The 20,850-nt window shown below is 44.6% G+C and overlaps 2 long non-coding RNA genes across 8 annotated transcripts in view; one reads left to right on the plus strand and one right to left on the minus strand.

Moving 5' to 3' along the window:
* LOC309607184 overlaps window positions 1–20,850 on the minus strand; it is a 218,092-nt gene that overhangs the window by 142,724 nt on the left and 54,518 nt on the right. The window lies entirely within an intron of this gene.
* Window positions 1,823–20,021, plus strand: LOC309607187. Its single transcript, XR_014232314.1, has 3 exons — window positions 1,823–11,855; window positions 14,696–17,550; window positions 18,845–20,021. It is a non-coding gene; the product is annotated as an uncharacterized lncRNA (long non-coding RNA).

Genomic DNA, 20,850 nt, shown 5'->3' on the forward strand with positions numbered 1-20,850 from the left:
TGGTCAGTCACAGAAGAAAATTTAACTCATTCCGAGGTAGCCCATAATGTTCAACAACCCATGTTACAGGGAGCTATTTATCTCTCTTTGCCAGTCGTGGCATCCAGGACCCCATGCATGGAGGGGCAGAGGGTGGTTCCCTTTCTTGCATTTGCTGCAGGGGCCACCCAGGTCCTCCCACACCTTTACGGATAAATAAAAGTTAAGTCTTGATGACACCACTAGTTCCCGTCATTAATGCAGGCACTGTTCAAACATGGAAGCACAAGAAATGAGTCAGGGCTGCGTAGCTTGCAGAGATGATTTCTTACAGCTGAGGGCTTTCACACACCCATATCCTTGAGGTTGTTTATACTGAGTTAATTTTTTCCCCCACCTTTACAGGTGCTACAATTTACCTACCATCAGGTAGATACATGCCTGGAATTATTTCTCCACCAGTGGGAGGGGAGCTGCCAGTTTGCCAGGCCTGCCTTCTTTTCGGGGCAGAGAGAGGCTTTCAATGTCATCTGGGCTCCACTCTCACATCTGAGCTAACCATGCCGCGGAGAGGGCCTTTTCCCTGAAAATAGTAATTTCCTTATATTACAGGGAGTTCTGTGCTATGATCTAGTACCGATCTGGTATGCATTGGTTACAAACAAAGCAACTGTTTTCCTTGAAGAAAACTTCAGCAGTTAAAGGTGCTAGGGCCCGGCTCTCCCCTTGCCAAGTTCTCTAAACGGTCTTCATCTCTTGCCATTGTCATCGGTATTTGGAGGCAGTGTGGGACAGTGGTTAGTGCTCAGGTTTTTAGCATCTGAAAGCAAGCTGTATGACCTTAAGAAAATTACTTCATGTCTCTGGATGCAGAAAATGGTGAGAGTGTTAGTTCAGTCTCTCTAGTTATTTTTGGTACTAAAAACTGGTGATTCAACACTAACAATGGTTGGCAGGCACCTCTGTACCCGCTGTTCAGTGAACAGGATCTGTTTATCTCAATGTTTGGGAATGTTCCCTCTGTTTTTCAAATTGTGCCCATCTTTACTCAATGACTTTTAGTTACGCGTTTCTGACTGCTTTTTCCTTCCATTCATTCATGACGTTGACTGGCTTCTTTTGCTTTTCTCTCAAAGCAAATGAAGCTATTCAGGCTTGTCCTTAAGCGGAGGTGCAAAAACTAGATCCTCAAAGCAAACATAATAAGGACTATTGAGAAGGAATTGTGAAAGTCAACACTCAAGATTAATAGACGTCATTTAACTAAACGAGCAGGGCCATTATGAGAATTCCCTAGAAACCAGGGCCCCTAAAGCTCAGGCAGAACGAGACTCAGGACTCAGGGAACCTAGTGCAGGCAGGGTCGGGCCTCTGTCCCCGAGTCTAACCGCTGCCTGAAATGTTAACCTCCTCCAAGTATTTAGGAGAAAAATGATATCATGTTAAACAAATAAACAAACAAAAACACCAAAGTGGGGGAGGGGAGAGCAGTGAAATAGGAGTGGTACCAAATTGAAACTGGGTAATGAATGATGAGTACATGGGGTCATTATTCTCTTTGTTTACTTATGTGTATATTAAACACTTTTCCAAGATAAAAACGTTAAAAAAATATTTCAGCCCTGAGGCAGGTCTTACTCTAGAACTAAGATAGAGGTTGCAGAAAGAAGGGTGGAAGGCTCTGGAAATCCATCTGGCTGGAGTCCCTGAAGACACTCATGAAAGAGGATGCTGAAGGTCCATCCTTTGGCCATTAACTGCTTTGGGAATTCCAAATATTGGAATTCCCATAATGATTTTGCTAACATCACAGCTCTTCCTTAGAGATCTGTAATCATCTTCCTTAGAGATCTGTAATCCTTGTTGCATCATATCTGAAGGAGGACTATAAACCTTGATGGAATTGACTAGACAAGGCCCAGGAAATTCTTTGCTTCTGCTTCATATAAGTTTGCTTGACCTCACCTTCTCCCACTTGTGTGCATGTGTGTGTGTGTGTGTGTGTGTGTGTGTGTTGTGGGTTTTCCCATGGATGTTTCTAATATGGGCTCTGAAGGTTCTCAGCAAAACTAAATTGGGTGAAGAATGAAGAAGACTCATTGCTAACTACTTCTTTGAGTGTCTGTTTCCTTGAGTAGACTTGAGCTATCCATCTCCATATCCCCTGACCTAACAAAGACCTGCTCCCTGGTAGTGGCAGAAGGAGTGCTGGTCGATTTGGGTTACAGTGACACTAATGAATGCGATTTTACCAGATGTTCCAAAAGGAAACTAAATTCTCAATGCATCAGTGTGGAGTAAAGAGCACACACTCTGGAGTCATACAGGCTGATGTTCAAATGCGGCTCCACCACTAGGGAGGCTGGTGGCACTAGGTCTATGATCTGGTCTCTGCATCTCAGTGATGGGGTTGGTACCTCTGCTGAGCTACATCCCAGGGGCTCTGGTGTGACCATGAACCAGAATCTGAATGTGCTATGGGAATAAAGGTACATTTAAATGCATTATGGAATTGTAAACATTGGAGAGGATAAACATAAGAATGGTGCAGATGCTTTACATAATGTAAGCAATTTGTTTAAAAGCAGCAAATGTCCTAAGGTATTTTTTTAAACCAAAAGTCCTATAGCTGTTTAAGTCCAAAAGCCTCAAAACTGCTTAAAAGTAAAGATTAATTGGTAATTTCTTCCCACCTCAGTTTAAAACAGAAAGGTTAGAGTCTATATTGGAAAGTTGAATTGGAGAAATTAGACTCCAAAAGTTGCATTGGAAAATTAGACTCTCCGATTGCACGGAGAGTCTAATGACAGAGATATGGGCAGTTTCGAGGTCTATGACCAGCAAGAATTACAAAAGTAACGCTATCTTTCTTCTCTCCTTTTTCTGACTACATATATGTTTTCCAACTTCCTCTCTGATTCTAAGGGAAAGCCCTTGCTGAAGAAAGAAGAATAAGTCAGGGTTGATCCCCTATCCCATTCCGTAACCAGGATTCCCTTGGGTCAACATAACCCCTCTCCATGACACGAAGAGGCCCTCCAACCCTTCAGCTCGGCCTGAGCTTTGAAGCCGTTACCCTGGTCTGTGCCCACCCTGAGGCTCTAAGACGTCCTGGGCATTAATCAGCCATGGGTGAGCCTGGAGGTGGCCTATAGCGTTCTGCTGAAGTCATCACCATGCAAGACAAGCCTCGGAGAGACTGAGCCTCTATCTTCCTGTTACCGTCTTCGAAATGAATGAGGCAGATCTGGGGTGATGCTGGCCAAGAAGTAAGGTTGCTAATGTGACCGCTTCACTGGAGAAATGAGGGTGTGAAAAGAAGTGGAGGGCTGAGCTCAGAGCTGTAACTTGTGGCTTGACCTTGGACATATCTTGATGACTGTAGCCCAAAGCTGCCACATGCCCTAGACTGTATCCCTCTGTTTTGGAGGTGGCCTATCCCCCTTTCAGTCCCATATCCTTGATTCTGGAATCCTCACCCAGGCTGGCAGCTCCAAGTTATTTGGAGAGAGAAGCAGAGGGTTGTGAATGACCTTTTCCCACCTTTACAACCTCCCAGCCAGATCTGCAAGTCCCCACCTCTGAGCCCCAGGAAGCCCTGCAGAGACAGAAGGAAGCCCTAGCCCAGTCCCAGCCCTTCCTCGGCAGCCAGGAATACCTGCTCCGGAGCAGGCAGTTGACCCCTGTCTCAACTTCTTCCTCTTCAATATTTTATGGCTCATATCTGTCCACAGGCATGTATTTATAAATAGAAGATTTGTCCATTTATTCACTCATTTATATATCGAATATCTATTAAGCACGTTCTACATGACAGGTATCTGGCCACACTCTGGGAGACCAACAGTGCACAAGATGCCTCTTTACCCTCAAGATCTTTCCAGGCCAGGAATTTTGTTTATTTGTTTCAGTGCCCAGGGTGGTACCTGACCCTGAGTGGTTGTGCAGTGTGTCCCTCTTATTACTAATGAAAGTGGCCAGGGCCACCCACATGGAGCAATGGACCCAGGACAGATCACACCTTATGAGAGTGCTTTTCTGCCCCCTTCACTTCTTCCAAAAGGTAACATCTGATTTAAATGAACAACAAGAAAACTTTGGGAGAGAAACAGAAGGAAATGTCCCAGAAGGGCAACTTGCAGCCTGAGGTGCAGGTAGAGGGAACATGGGGTGGGGGTGAGTTGAGGGCATGTTTTTGGTGGGCTGGCAGGGAAAGTGCTCAGTATGGGAACTTTTTCAAACCTTTGAACAGGTTTTCAAGTAGAACCTCCCCTGCCCCTTTCCCCATTCCCCTCACCCCAAAGTAGTTCTAGCTGCCTGATTAAAAACATCACAGGGCACTTGACAATCACTACACCAGGACGGAGCACCCCTGTACTCACATATTGTACTCTAAGTACAACCCTGAGGGAGGACCCAGCAGCCAAAGGAGGCCAGGAGGCCCTTCCTCTCTTTGTCACCAGAAGCCCTGTTCTCGAAGTGAGGGCATCTGGCAGAAAGCCAGAGCTGAGGAATAAAATAATATCACCGAATCCTACACCTCCCATTGGAGAAAACCAGAGATAAATGACAGAACGAAGAGAAGAGAGAAAATCCACTGGGCAAGGAGGCATGAGTGCCCTTGAGTAGCTGAGTGCCCTTGAGTTCTCTCCTAACTTCACTCTCTCGTATCACGGTTCCCCACTCCCACCCCACAGGGGACTCATGAGGACCAAGGACATAATAGATTTGAAAAGCATTTCAACAGCTCCTCCCATAACCTTTCATCTGTAAAATGGGTATAGTAATAGCACCTACCTTATAGGGTTATTGCAAAGATTAGAGTCAATGTACATAAAGCATTTAGAATAGCAGCAAAGACAGAGTAAGCGTTTATATAAATGTTTGCTATTTTAAAAGTCCGGTCTGGGCAGGACACAGATGGTACAGCAGGTTTAACTAAGAGTTATTGAATGTCGGTACTATTTACAGAGGTGGTGGCAGGCTACAGGAGTCAATGAGGGATGGAGACATGGCTAAGGATGGCCACAGTCTAAGGCCGGAGCTGTCAAAGAGGCAGGGATTGAAGGGCTGAACACACCAACCTTTCGCTCCTCCCACCTCTGATCTCCTGCCTATGTCTCCATCGCCCAAACCAACCGGAAGCAGAGGGCAGGTCCAGGTGATGCTGTCCATGGGGTCAGCCTCTGGGGGAACATTTGATGGAGGAGACGAACCAAGAATAACTAGCACAGCTGTTCTTAGTAATGATCTTGGTATTAGTATTAACCAGTGCAAATTAATATTATTGTTATTAACATTGGGTATCTCTAATAACAGGACCTGTTTCTTTTGTATAGATTTGAGCTTTATTCTTAAATTGCTTTCTGTTTGAAGGATGTTTCAACGTCACTGTATTCATTTGGGCAGCTTTCATTGCCCATGAATTAAAGAGCAACCAGAGCCCAAAGCAATTGTTGGAGCCTCATCCTGATTTGGAATCTCAAGCACTCCCCTACTTGCTACCCATCTCCCACCCTGGTGAGCCTCAATTTCCCTTAACATAAAAGGGAAAGAAGAGTTCTAACTCTCACAGCAGAGTTGTGAAAAAGAATACCCTGCCAGAACTGTACAAATACGAGGAATTGGCAGATATAAAATTCTAAAATATTTCTTAATAATATGCACGAGTTCTGACTTAACAAGCATGGCATATTGTGGCTACCCTGTTAAAAAAAATCCACTGATCATTTTTCACAACTTATTTATTCTTGGTGCCTATTTCCTTTCCAAGGAAGGAAAGGGCATAAAAGAACTTTAACATCTATTTTTCTTTACAGAGTTCTTTTTACATTATTCCCAAAATTCATTTCCACACATAGAATATATTTCGAGGTCTGCCTTCTGATTTGAAAAAAAAAATCTAAATTATTTTCTATAGACTTTTAAAGCATTTTGTTCACTTAAATGTGTATATTTCTGCTCTAATTGAAATTCCTAAATAGTCACTTTCTGAACTGTCAAAATTGTAAAGCTGTTGATGGGCGCAGCACTGGGGTTTCCATGGCAACTACTTTCATTGCCTAGGCGACGCTGGTCTGGTGATATCACCACTGAACTGGCTCAACTCTTGAAAACTTGGCGGCTCCCAAAAATGTGCAAGTATGTCCTGAAAGTTTAACGGGCTTTTATTTTTAATGGCTGGCACCAAGCTTGGATCCGCCAGGACTCGGGAAGCAGCAGCTCTGTTCTGAGGTTCATTGTGTAGGGGATGGGAGATTTGACAAGCATGCTCATACTACCAGATCCTATTTGGATGGTGTCGTTTTATGTGAGTAGCTCCCAAATAACATTTCCATCAGTCATGGCGGCTGGGACGCAAGTGGAGTTAAGTGACAGAATCTTAGTTCACTCAGGAGATAATAAGATGCTTCTGAATATAAGTCACAATTGGAGTTTAGACTGTCTCATAGCGCTACTATTTTTTTCTTTTCCTTTTTTCTTTTTGTTTGTTGTCTGTTTCTTTCTCTCTTTCCCTCTTTATCTCCTTCTATCTCTTTTCTCTTTTTCTCTCTTGTCTGAAGAGACAAGGGCTACTGAAGGCTGGAAACATCATGATTTGTTCATTTTGGATGTCTATTCGAATGTGGTGTGTCATTCCTAAACTACCTCCTGTTAAACTGTTTGTGGGAAAGTTACATTAAAAATAAACCATTTCTTGATAAGCAGTTTTATTGGTGCATGGTCAAAAATTACTCAGGGGGAAGGAGATCATTTAGCTTGCCTTTTTTTCCTGCCTATGGAACTCAAGTTTGTTCTAATTACATCCGGAGGAGCATTTAAACAGGGTGGTCCATTTTAAAGCAGTCACATTTAAATCTACTTTGCATTAAATGAGCTCGCTTTTAGATGAGTTTGGCTGGCTCAAGAATACATCACAAAATGCAAATCTGATGATAAATAAAGCTTTGGCTACATCACGGAAATGGAGAGCATTTCAAAAAATGATGTTAGCACTGACTGCTAAGTGAAATGGCATCCCTCGAACACTCCTCATATTTTAAACATTTAAATGTATGCTACTGAATCAAATATGTCCATTTGATGTGTGGCAATTCGTAAGTAACACAAAATGAGAAGATGAGGTGCAAGCTTTCCCTCACAAGTTAACACTGGTGAAAATACAAGGTTGAGAAAGGGCCGTTAGAAGTCAAGAGAATGAGGAAATGGCTCTGCATACTTATTTGAGGAGTCATTTGAGGTACCTAGCGGGCAGAATGTGAGCTGCTGTCTGCCAATTATTCCACAGCTCCTTGGGGCCTGATGCTGTTGAGTTGTTGCCACTGTTGGTTTGGCTCTCAGGAAAAGAGAGAGGTACTGAAAAGGGGAGAATATCAGGTAGGACTAAAAATAATTTAATGGGCTTTGTAAACAAATAGTTCAGACTCCGTACATACAAAAAAAAAGATTGTTGCCTTTGAAGTATTGATCAGTGACTGAACTCGATCTCCAGTCCCTCTCCCATTCCCAGAGGTCAGAGGATGGGGCTGAAATTCCAACCGTTTAATCACGTGGTTGATTCTTCTGGCACCAGTCTGGATGCTGAAGTTTTCCCCGGGCCCTATCATGAGTCACCTCATTAGCATAAACTCAGGTATGGTAGAGAGGGGCTCATTATGAATTTAAAAAGACACTCCTAACATTCAGGATATTCCAAGGGCTTCTGAAGCTCTGTGCCAGAACCGGGAACAAAGACCACCTACATTCTTTATTAGATCACAGTGGTCTATAGTAGGTGGGTTCCAACTAGGGCCACCAACAATACCTACCTCCCACCCCCATAGTTGCAAGTGGCCCCCAACCTTAAGAGGTGTATCTGTTTCCCCTCCCTTGAATGTGGGCTGACCATGTGACTTGCTTTGACTAACAGAATGCAAAGAAAATGACATTCCAAAACTTCTGAGCCCAGGTCTTAAAAGAACTGGTAGGGCTTCCCTGGTGGTGCAGTGGTTGAGAATCTGCCTGCCAATGCAGGGGACATGGGTTCGAGCCCTGGTCTGGGAAGATCCCACATGCCGCAGAGCAACTGGGCCCGTGAGCCACAACTACTGAGCCTGCATGTCTGGAGCCTGTGCTCCGCAACAAGAGAGGCCGCGATAGTGAGAAGCCCGCACACCACGATGAACAGTGGCCCCCGCTTGCTGCAACTAGAGAAAGCCCTCACACAGAAACGAAGACCCAACACAGTCAAAAATAAATAAATAAATAAATAAAATTTAAAATAAATAAATAAAAGAACTGGTAGCTTCTACTTTTTCTCTTTGGAACACTCCCTTTGGAAGTCAGTTGCCATACTTTTAGATTTGTAGCCAATCTAATTATTAAAATGATGCTGCTACTGTTTAATGTTTTTTTCAAAATGCCGATTTTTTTCTTTTTCTTTTTCTTTTTTGAGATTGCTTTTAAAGACTATAAGGCATCTATGGTACATATTTCTAATTATTTACCAAAACTCATTTTTTCTACTCCTGTAGAAGCAGAAGCTGGGTATGTGGCTGTCATCATAATGGCCCCTGGGCACATGGGTACCCCGCCAGTGACTACCAGGTGTGGCCACATGACAATGTTCTCAGTGGAAAATGGAAGTACTGTGGGTCATTCCCAGACCTCAGTTTAAAGTATTGTGCATTGTTCCTCCATCACTTTATCCACCCTCCAGGCACCACAGGAATCCAGCCCTGACCATGCCCTAGGAGATGGCAGGGCAGCATAGTGGAAGGAACCTGGCTCCCTGATGACCGCATGGTGTAGCTCTGCCCTGCCAACCAGTTCTCTCCTCTTGAATTTGTTAGATAAATATAAATTTCTTCTTTTCTTCTTAAAATACCAATTTTGGGGTCTTTGGTTATAGCTTCTACAAAATGTAGGCAATGAAAATGGTAACTATAATGAGTAACCAAACCTACTTGGATAAGTAAGTCTTTGCATGGATATTTAGGAAGAAGTTTCATGAGTTTTGAGTTAGTCCTTGCATTAGGCTCACCAAGGGAGTAAACCAGAAGGACACAGAAAAGTGCATAGAAGCGATGACAGGAAGACAAATAAAAGAAACACTGGAGAAAGGACAATCAAAATTAACCAGGCTCAATATTGTACTTTTTAATACAAGACATGGTCCTCTAAATGTTTCTTATTATGGAGGCTCCCTTTAACACTCTTCTCTATGTAGCAGAGTTCTGCATAACTGAAATGCTTCTGGGAAAGACATTTTGTGAAGTTCCGTTGTCAAAATACCAAACTATCAGAAGGATCTCAATAGGCCCATGTTTCAGTTATCTGCTGCTGTGTAACAAACTACCCTAAACGTAATGGCTTAAAACTACAAAAATGTATGATTTCTCCCAATGACGTAAGTTGGCTTGGATCAGCTGGGAGGCTCTTCTGCTCCATGTGGAATAGCTGGGGTCACTGACATGGCTGCATTCAGCGGGGCTGTTACCCACAATCTGGGTTCCCCTCTAGATGGATGTTGAGCCAAAAGACACAAGCAACCCAAAGATCAGGAGAAGGAAGGATTTATTATTACTTGCAGCAAGGAAGGAGGGCACTGGGGATCTTTCCCAAAGCAGTGTCTCCCCAAACAGCAAAATTGGGGAAGTTTTAAGCTAAGGGTACATGCATATTATTGAAGGGGTTTGGGTACTTGAGAGTCCAAGCTTTAGTTGACTGAAGTCATGAGGGTCAGAAAAGGTCAATATCATCCTCCCTTAGGTTCCAGTTGACCTGGTGGTTGAGTGCTTCAGGCTAATCTTTACCATTGAAACAGAACTAGGAGTCTTTACAACTGATATATTACCTTTGGTATTGTTACTTCTCTTACCTGACGACAGTTGTTTGTTTCTGCATTCTTTTGTTCCCTTAAGGTCATTAATTACTGAGATCTGTTTAAAGGCAAGCATTGTGGCCAGGCTTAGATCACCAAATGGCTTAGGCCAAAAATGGCTTCTCTTCCATCAAGGAAGCCATGACTGGTTCTCTTTCTCCAGGGACCTCCAGCCTTATCTGCTTTCAGGGCCTCTCATCCTCCCAGGTCCCTTTCAATGTAGTCTCTGGTCTTTCAAACAACTGAACTTTCTAAAAGCATGGCAGCTGACCTCTAAAGGGAATTTCCACAAGAGAAAAAATAGCCCCCTTTTAAGGCTGGGGGCCACTTGCAACTATGGGGGTGGGAGGTAGGTATTGTTGGTGGCCCTAGTTGGAACCTACCTACTATAGACCACTGTGATCTAATAAAGAATGTAGGTGGTCTTTGTTCCCGGTTCTGGCACAGAGCTTCAGAAGCCCTTGGAATATCCTGAGTGTCAGGAGTGTCTTTTTAAATTCATAATGAGCCCCTCTCTACCATACCTGAGTTTATGCTAATGAGGTGACTCATGATAGGGCCCGGGGATAACTTCAGCATCCAGACTGGTGCCAGAAGAACCAACCATGTGATTAGAGGGTTGGAATTTCAGCTACCTCCTCTGACCTCTGGGAATGGGAGAGGGACTGGAGATCGAGTTCAGTCACTGGTCAATGATTTAATCAACCATGCCCACATGAGGAAAACTTGATTAAAAAATAATAATAATAACAAACAAAGCAAGGAGGCTCAGAGAGCTTCTTGGTTGGTGAACACACTGATGTGCTGGGAGGGCAACACACCTGGATTCCAGGAGGAGAAGGCATGGAAGCTGAGTCACACCCTCTCACTCCCCACGATTCTGCCCTGTGTATCTCTTCATCTGGATGTTCATTTGTCTGCTTTGTAATCAAATGGTAATTGTAAGTATAGCGCTTTCCTGAGTTTGGTGAGTCATTCTAGTGACTTCTTGAATCAGAAGGAATTATGGAAACCACTGAATTTATACCCCAGAGGGCAGAAGTGTGGGTAGCCTGGGGACCCCACCTGTGGCTGGTGTGTGAAGTGAGGGCAGTGTTGTTACACACCTTGCCCTTTCACTTGTGGGATCTGATGCAAACTCTGGTTAGTTAAACGTAAGAACTGAATTCAGTTGTGGACTGCCGGTTGATGCTGCAGAATTGGCATTGGACTGCAGTAAGTCACCTTGTGGCTGAAACAAAAGGTCCCAGAATGCAGAGGGCCTGGGCTAAAATGCTTGTACTCTTACTGTCCATGTAGCCTCTCATAAAGATTCCATTGTCTCATCAGGTAATGTTGGTAAAAGAACAATGCCCATATTTGGGGCTAATATGAAGGTTAAATATATAGGAAAAGCACTTTATGAACTGAGGAACACAAAGCAAATACTGGGTACTATTGTGGCCCAGACACTTATGTATAATCAAAAATCTTATTTATAACCCAACAAGAGCTTTGTGGCCCAATTTTCACCCTTTTTCAAGTCAAGTAAGTGAGAGAAATAATGAATGTAGATTCCCAAAGCTAAAGATATAAATTTGGTTCTATGTGTCTTTTGTGTGCATGTCTGGGATTTTTTTCAACCAAGTTTTTTCCACCCCGCTCCAGGCAGAAACTCGACAATTTCTTCTCATGAATCATCTTTCTGTGGCACTCTTCCACACCCGGCAGAAAAATTATGTGAGGCCACGGTCTTTGCTGGCCAGCACTCAAAGAAAACATGCAAAACCAAACTCCATGTGGTCTTTGAGTCATTCCTCAGATCCTGAATTCCCTCAACCCTTGAATCTGAGTCGGGTTAGTGGGAATCCCAGGTGGATGCTGTGGGGACATTTGCTCTCAAGAGTCAGCAGAAAGGGATGGTGACGGAGTGATGTGAGTAAATACGATTGCTGCACCACTCATGAAAATGAGACTCTACCCCCGAAACAAAGGTGAAGTAAGCCTGCGTGATTTTTAACAGTTCAAGGCTCTGGTAAGTAAGATGCTGCTTTCCCGGGTCCTCTGTGCTCCAACCCAAAGATGGTCAAGGACAGGTAAGATTTTACAAGACAGCAAGAGTGTACTGTGGACAGACTGTGTACCCAGGACCGTAGGGATTAGGAAAGATGAGAAAAACACGCAACCACTGAATTCAAACATACACTGAGTACTTCCTTTTCACCAGGACTGGGGATGCATGAAATACCATCTTGGGCTTCAAATTCTCTATGTCTGTACACACACACGTCTTGGAAGAGACAATATGTAATGGGTATATTGGTACATCCTCGGGGTCTTACAAAGGAAACCCAAGAACACATCCTCAGTGCTCCATGCACTGGCTTCTCTTCACAGATCCTGAGACCCAGGGCGCTGGACTTAACTTGCCAAAAACTCACCAAGTCTGACTTGGTATGCAGAGAAAAGCATTTCCCTCCTCTTGTTAAATGACCTCGCCTCATCATCGTACCGTAAAAAGAAAGCTTTCAGATCATTTGTCTCCAACACAAAAACTTATAAAAATGAGGTTTTTTTAAAAAAGTTAAATTATTTTGGCCCATAAATTTCAGATGGGGTTGTATATTTCCCTAAAGGGTCAAAAATAGAACATGTATTAAATGGCAAGTTATTCAAAAACCAGCACAGGCCCCAGTTGTCTTTCAAAAGCTCCGATTTACTGCATATTTCTCCCTTGAGAAAGGCCTTTGTAAAATGTTCATTTCCATTTTAAGAGACTGAGGGCTTTGATCTGTTGGGAGCATTCTTTTTCTTTCCCTGACTGGGGCCTGTCGACTACTCCAGACAGAGCTGGAGGCTTGCTCTCAGGGCCTGTACTTTTCCATGGCCATCCCTGGCATCCCAACAGCGTCTCTTGCATCTGCGTTCACCCTAGTTAATCTGGAGGTCAGAGTTGGTGAGTCCCTACACCAGGGGACACGTGGCCACACGTGTTCTTCACACCTCAATAAGAACCCAGCTTCCAGGACATAAGACAATAGCCTTTGGCATCCCTAGACCCAGTGGAAGCTGCTAGGCCGTCCTTTAAATTATTCAGTATTCCATAATCAATTTAATCTTTTTACTCTGATAAAGTCAAATCACAGCCATTGTGATATTAGAGGGTATTTTGCTTTTGAAAGATTTTTGTCTTTATTTGTTTGGTTGGTTGGTTTAGCTTTGTGTAGGTGATGCCAATATGGGCACAGAGTCTGTGGGCCACGCATTTTTCTATTCTAGAGGGGTGGGAAGATGAAAGGTAACATGGTCACTTTTAGTATCAAAACTCTCGCCCCCCGCTTTGTTTTCAAATGACACCACACTTCTCCCTGCAGGACTGCCTCTGGCCCCCACTGCATCTTTGTGTAAATTAAAGAGAGGCTGCCCTTAAAAGCGCAGATTCAAGTCCCTGCGGGGTGCCCATCTGGGTGAGCCACCAACGCTAGGTCTTAGCTCCCACTCACCTTGCAACTAACTGTAGGCACAGTGTGCCTGCCTTCCCGGTTTGAGTTCCCTGCCCACATCTGCCCCAGACACACACACACACACACACACACACACACACACACACACACACACGCACACGCACACACACACACACGCCCACGCACACACACACACGCACGCACACGCACGCACACGCACACACGACACAGACGCACACACGCACACACACACAGACTCTCGATGAAATCACTGGGGTAGCACCAGGTGTTCCTCCCAGTGCTAAACAATTCAGTATTCTTCTCCTCTTCCCTCCCTCCTCTCTCCCCTCTTCTCCTTTCTCTCCTCTTTCTCCTCCTCTCTCTTTCCAATCCTTCCTCTTCCGCAACAACACAGTGAACGTTTATATCAATATAAGTTTTACATGCAGTCAACCTGATGATTCACCTCCACTAGTTCAGGGCTGGGCCACTCTCAGAGGTAACTGTCACTCAGCGTTTTATCACTGGGCCGTTCCGTTGAGTCCGTTCCATATGTAAAGCGATTGTTAGTAGAAATAGGATCACGGGTGGGTGCAGAGACAGAATGAGCAATTGATAGAGGTGGGCCTGCCCGCCCTGGGCTCCCGCTGCCATCTCTCACAGGTAAATGACATGTACAGGCTGAGAAAAAACAACTCTCCCATTTTCCTGTAGCACATTCTGTTTGTTTGTTTGTCAGATTACACGTTCAATTAATTGTAACAAGCCACTGTGCTATGCAAGGCATCACGCAATCCAGTGTAAACCCTGGGCTCTGCAGACAGGAAACCAATCCAAACTGTTCTCTCTGGCTGTTACCCACTGTGGAGGGAAAAAAGCGGTAATGAGGGGGTTTTTTACAACTGACTTTCTATGGCAGGGAGGGAAAGAAATTGTGTTCCCCAGGAGAAAGTGGTTAATTATTTTATTTTATTTTATTTTATTTTATTTTATTTTATTTTATTTTATTTTTGTAGCTGCAGGCAGTCCGTGGATAAGTGGGTATTACGATCCTGGTACATCTCTAATTAATAAGATCAATTGCCACTGTATTTTCTTTTACAAACTCATTTAGATATGTCAGGGCTGCAATTATTTTGAGAACGATCTGGCTTTACGCTTATTCATCTTTCCTCTTCCTCAAGGAGAAAATAAAACTGTCAGCTGAAATGCCCTTTGAAGTCTGTTTTAGATCCTTGATTGAAAATTAAAAACAAAGTCGCTAGCTTAGTGCCACTTACAGGGTCCAAGTTCCTGTCTTCACATTGGGGTGTGTGTGCGTGTGTGGGTATTGTGCTAATTTCTGTTTTTAAAAGGGTCACATGTTGGTTTTCTAATAACATGTTGCATCCCTTTGCTTTAATCTCTTTAGATCTACAAGAACCCTGAAGTTTATATTATTTTAAAACTGAGAAGCACCGGGCATTTTGCTTAGCTGTTGTTTTTTGATTCAGAGAAAGATCTTTCTCCAAATGGACGTGACAACTCTTGGTGTAAACCTGGGGAGTGGTTTAGGAAGCTTCGCTCACCACCCTCCTGCCTCCTGCCTCCTGCCTAATTACCGCTGACTGAATGTGCAGAAATCCGCCCCCGCTCCTGGGGACCCAGATGTCACCCCACCAGGCGGGAAGTGCCTGCCATCCCTTCTCCGAGTCTGTGCCCCAAAGCCCGGACAGCTTCACCACCGAAAACCCCAAGAACCTGCCTGGTCGTCCCATCCCTCTCTGTGCAGCCCCTGCACAGACGCAGACAAATAAACCCCGTCACCCCTGTGGTGCCAGAGGAATGCTTACAGACGCCCCACCTGGGAAGGGTGAACCCGAACTGTTTCAAAGGAGACCTAAACCTTTTCTTCAAGAAGCCAGAGAGGCTGGCGCAAGGCTAACAAATAAGAGAAACTGCCCTGAACTGAAGCAGCCATCTCTCCCAGGCCGTACCCTGCCTGCTTCTCCCACCCCTGCCTGCTTCTCCCACCCCTGCCTTCCGTCTGATTTGTCTTTAAGGCTTTAACATTATCCCTCTGTTGACAAATGAATAGTTTTCGGGAAAATGAGGGATTTCCAGAAGCTGGCAGACACGGGAGTGCAGTGGTGGGGCTCCCTCGATTCATTACGTGAACAGGAGAGGCCTGGAGGTTTGCGCTAGCATCCCACTCAAGGTGATGATAAACGTGGTCTGGCCAGGGAGGTAATAAGGGAGTTTCCAGCCAGGTCCTGTCTAGACCACGGTTTGTTAGGGAGTGAAAACCACAAAGCGGGGGCACCAGTACCCTGCTCCTCAGAGGAATGGTCCCTGGGGAGCTCTAGCCACATTTCAAGTCTGAGCCCTCATCCGGCCCCTAACTGGGGCCCCTGTAAATAACATTAGCCAGTCTTTCAGCAAAGCTCTGGGAAGCTTATACACTGAACGCGCTTTTTGTTGTCTGTGGTTGTACATTAAGCTCAGTACTGTCAAGTCTAATTATTCTCATTAAGGCCTGAAAGTTTTAGGGATTAATTAAGCAGAGAGCAAAAGCTTATGCAGAACAGCAATATTTTCCCCCTCAAGGATTAGCCCGTCATTCTGGTGGGGTTTTCCTTGAGCACTGCCCATTACTTTATGAGATAGCAAAGTGTGGAGCTCATATAATATGGATTAGAAATAGTCTACATTTCACATGTGCTATTCAGCCATGAAAATAAGTCCTGGCCCTTGTGCCCATAACCCAGAAGGCTCGCTAATGAGAACCAGGCAGTGGGACTAATGAGAAATCCAATATGTGCTGTCTCTCTTTCCCACTTCCTTTCAATTTACTTTCCACGGGATCCGATGTGTGTAGGAGGAGTCTGAGTCGATGCTAGCATTCTTCTCTTTACTTGGTGGGACTCCTAGAAATTATCTAATTCTACCCCCTTGTCCTATAGATGTGGATACTGGGAATCAGTGATTTGCTCAAAGGGCCATAGTTATTGACAAAGCTTCTTTAAGTGAAGGTGGCAGGAAACTTCTGGAAGCATTAACGGTCATCAGGTCAATTAGAATGGTGAGGGTCCTTAGCGCTTAGGGTTTGGTGTGACCCAAAACTCAGCAGAAACGAGATGGTCTCACGGTAAAGAAAGGATGGTGGTGAGGACCTAATTTTCATGTGAGCCCAAGGGAAATCTGGGACACCAGGAAGTGCCAGCAGGTGTCCTGTTAGATGAAGGATTTCAAGGCTCTCTGAAGAAATGGGGACAAGGAGATGGATAGTCAGGCCCTGGAATTGCCAGGTATAGAAAGGAGAGACAGTCGTGGGTAATCACCCTTGCTTTATCCCATTAACTTGAGTTTTCAGCAAGATAGATTTTCAGAGGGGTATTTCTGCTCGTCCCTTTTCGCATTTTACATAAAGACACAGTTCCCATTTGATGACTTGAAATGGAGCATTCCATCTCCGCCATGCTCCCAAATCCATTCACTGACTTATCTCTTTAGATTGGCCCCTGATGCATGCCTAGAATTTGGGCTGCAGCAGTGCCAGAATCCCTAGGGCTTGTCTGTACTGAGCTGTGGCTTCCACCCAGTAGAGGTGGGAGTACCACTTCCACCCCATACCCTGACATACCCCACTGCTCCCCCTTCACCCCAGCGTGTCTCTATCAGGCACACCCAAAGGACTGCCAAGCATCCTGAAGGTGGCCAGAGAGAGCACCCCCCATAGACACCAGTTGGAATACAGCCAGGAAGAACAAAGTTGGCTGCCATACTGGGTCGGGTACCTCAATGTAGCCTCCTTTCTTGTCTCTGGGAAACTTGTTTTGGCTCCTCCAAGAAGGCAACAGGAAAAGTGTAGCTTATAGAGGCTGAATTCACTGGATGGCACCACACCCCAAGAGGACTGGTCAGTGAGGCCAAGTGTGACAGCAAAAAATGGGAGCAGCAACTGTCCAGCAGCCTTAGAGAAGGTAGCCAAAGGAGCAGCGGCCACCACTGTTATCATCAGCTGGTGCCATTCCCTGAATGTGACATGTCCTTCTAGCTCCTTTGCTCATAAAGAGCCATTATTCCTTCCCCAATTCTCCACAGCACTTTGCTTATACTTCTTTTTGTTTCCTAAATGCTGCGTTTGCTTGTATGTTTATCTCTCTATGAACTGTGAGTCCCAGAGGGTCTCACTGCCTCATTTATCTTTGCTTCCCCATGGCCTGAGTTAACCCTGCAAAATTCACATATTGAAGCCCTAATGCCCCAGTGTGATAGCATTTGGAGGTGAGGTCTTTGGGAGATAATTAGGGTCAGTCATCTAGGGTTCTGCGGGTGGGTGCCCCATGATGAGGATTAGTGCCTTTATAAAAAGAGGATGAGACAGGAGGTCTCACCCTCTCTTTGTGCCTACACTCACCAAGGAAAGGCCACGTGAAACCATAACCAGGAAGAAGGTTCTCACCAGGAACCAAATCAGCTGGCACCCTGATCTCAGACTTCCCAGCCTCTATAACTGTGAGAAATAAATGTTTGTTGTTTAAGCCATCAAGTCTATGATAATTTATTATAGCAGCCTGGACTGACTCAGAGAGCCTGGAGCCATGATTCTTACATAAGAGGTGATAGCAAACTTGCTGACTGACTGGCTGAAATCTCTCTCACCTACACATAAACAGTGGTCCAACAATTAGTCGGTAAATCCATTTTCAGCTTCTACTGTGGGAAACGTGATATGCTGAGCAGTGGGAAATAATAACTTCTTTTCAAAACTGAACCAAAGGTCCAAGTAGCTTAACACAGTATTAGATTTTTTCAAATGGGTATGTGTCATTATACACGTAAGTCTAATTAATCGTATTTCCAGTGTAGGCACTGAATAACCTGAGAGAAGAAATCAATTACAGAAACTTATGTTATTCATAATTTGAGGTCTTTGTGTCTCAAGGTTTAAGTTTGAAATCAAAACTTTTTGGCATGTGGGGTGGGGAGATGGGAGGGATGTGTGCTTTTTAAATTCTGAAGAAACTTAAGGGTAAGGGATATAGTAACTTGTATGTGTTACTATGTTATTTCTGGATCTTTTTAATGTTGTAAGCATAAAAGGTGAACGAGAAATATTTTATAAATAATACAACTAATTGACAGGTCTTTTGTTATTTCTAAATGTACTGAGAGAAGCTGTGACTGAGGACTTCTGCCCCAGCTCCTCCAAAGGCAAAACTGTGCACTGAATCAGGAGTAAAAGAAGGAACGTGATATAAGAGGCTAAATGAACACAGGATGAGGAATAAGTAATATCATTTTCTCTACTGCTTGTTAATTACAGTAACTCCTTAGATGCTGAAAGCTTGTGTCCTGAGGTCTTATTTTTCTTTCTTTCTCTCTTTCCTTAATTAGTTCTGTTCAGTGAGCACCCGGTTGACACGTGTAAGATGTGCTCAGGCGCACTTTGCCAACGACACAGTAGAATTGCTCTATTTAGCAAAAATGGTGCTTTATGGCCACTTTAACCTTCCGGCATGTGCGTGGAGAACCACATACACGTGACCAACAGGTACATTTTCTTTTCTCTCTTAAGCTGCATCTTCATCCATCTATTCTTGACCACGTGCCTCTGAGGATGTGTAGGGAGCCAGGATGTGACAAAGGCTCTGCGGCTCGGAGATCACAGGGACCAGGAAGCTGGGAGCAACCACCAATGGGAATGTGCGCAGCTAAACGCCAAGGACATTTCCCTCCTTGATAAAGCAAGATCTTAACTGAAGTGTGCTGCTGCCTCTGCCCACCTTGCCCACCCCGCACCCTCCCTGTTCTCCAGCCGTCGGCCTGGCCTGGAGAAGCAAGCACAGCAGGAGAGGATGCCCGACCGTGTGCTTGGTGCGTGGCCACCGCTCAGCCCCACTCATCATTGCCATGGGGAGGGGGACGCGGTTGATCTTCCCATACTTTTCAAATGATGCCAGGTATCTGGATTTTATATGAGTGACCAATTTCTTATGAATTGATAACTAATAAAGTTTTTGAAATATACTGTGCAAACCAAAGAAAATGTCTCTATGAGCATCTAGGCTGCACCTCTGGTTTAAGGGAAGCCCAGCGGGTGTTCCCATCCTGCCTACCACCCTGACGCCTTCCACAGATTCATCTGACACCTATTTTTGTACATCGACTACGTGTCAGGCATCATTCTGTGCTGGGCACACGGCAGATAGAACTCAGACAAATACCTGCCCTTTATGGGCCACATTCACGGAGGAGAGGCAGACAGTAAACAAAATGAGTAAGAAAAATGCATAGTCTATTAGAAGTGCTGTAGAGGAGAAGAAAATAAGATAAGGACAACAGGGGGGATGACTTGGGGTCCTCTTTTGAAGAGCGGAACTGGGGAAAGCTTCAGTAAGAAGGCAACATGTTAGGAAGGACCTGAGGAGGTAGGAGAGTGAGACCTGTAGATAACTAGGGAAGAGCATTCTAGAGAGAGGAAACAGTGTGTGCATAGGCCCTGGGATACATAGCAAAGGGGCCAGGCCAGCAGGAGGGGTGTGAGTGAGTGAGTGAAACTAGTAGGAGAGGAGGCCAGAGAGATGCTGTAAGGGCATACCACAAGCAGCCCCTGTGAGACACGAAGTCATGGAGGATTTTGAGCAGAGGAGGAACTTGATCTTGCACGGTCTACCCATTTGCCCCCACTGCTAGGCTGAGAGTAAACCAAAGGAAGGAGAGTGAACAGGGAGGCTGTGACAATGGACTGGGTGAGAGATGAAGGTGGCTTACACTAGGAGGACAGCTCAGAGGTGGAGAGTAATGGTCCATTATTTGAAGGAGAACGCTTGAGAAGCTGTGCCCATGAAATGCCAGGTGTGGAATGCCCACCTCCTGGATGTTTCCAGTCACCTAATAAAAATAAAATGTAACATCAGGTTTTAAAGATTTTAAGCTGGGAAAAAAAAAACCAAAAACAGTATCCACTTAGCTGCCCTAAAGCTCTTAACTTCCTTCATAGTCTGGCTCCTCCCTATTCACGGAGAGATCTGTTTAGGAGAGTGAGTTAAGTGCATGTATCACAAGACACATAAAGGGGAATGGACAGATCTGGAAATAAGCACTGGCTCATGCATCCAGAACCTAAGACAAACCAAAATAAGCTGCATTCCCCAACTAGTTTACTTGTAAATATATTTATGGGTTTTTGTTGTTGTTGGGTTTGTTTAAGAAAATTACAATTTTATGATTTACAAAATTACAATTTAGAGATGGCAACCGGCCTGAAGAAGGAGGAAGAGGAGGAGGAAGAAGAGGGGATCCCACAGCCTCGGGACCACTCCTGGCTCTCGCCTCTGACTCCACGAGTGGCTGCAAGGATGGGGAAAGGGAATTGCAGACGTGGACCATTCAGAAGCTCAAAATGTCTCTAATCAATTACAGATTTAACATTTGATATACCTCCTATGCGCCACAGCATTTGTTGTTGATTAAAATCGATCCCAGAACTCTATGGATAAGAGGACATCTTCAATATTCCAGATAGTCCCAGGGGTGCTTAGGAAGATTGAAGGGGTGTGTTAGTCTGCTCGGGCTGCCGTA

The sequence above is a fragment of the Balaenoptera borealis genome (assembly GCF_965194805.1).
Source record: "Balaenoptera borealis genome assembly, chromosome: 12".
In the NCBI taxonomy this organism is placed as follows: domain Eukaryota; kingdom Metazoa; phylum Chordata; class Mammalia; order Artiodactyla; family Balaenopteridae; genus Balaenoptera; species Balaenoptera borealis.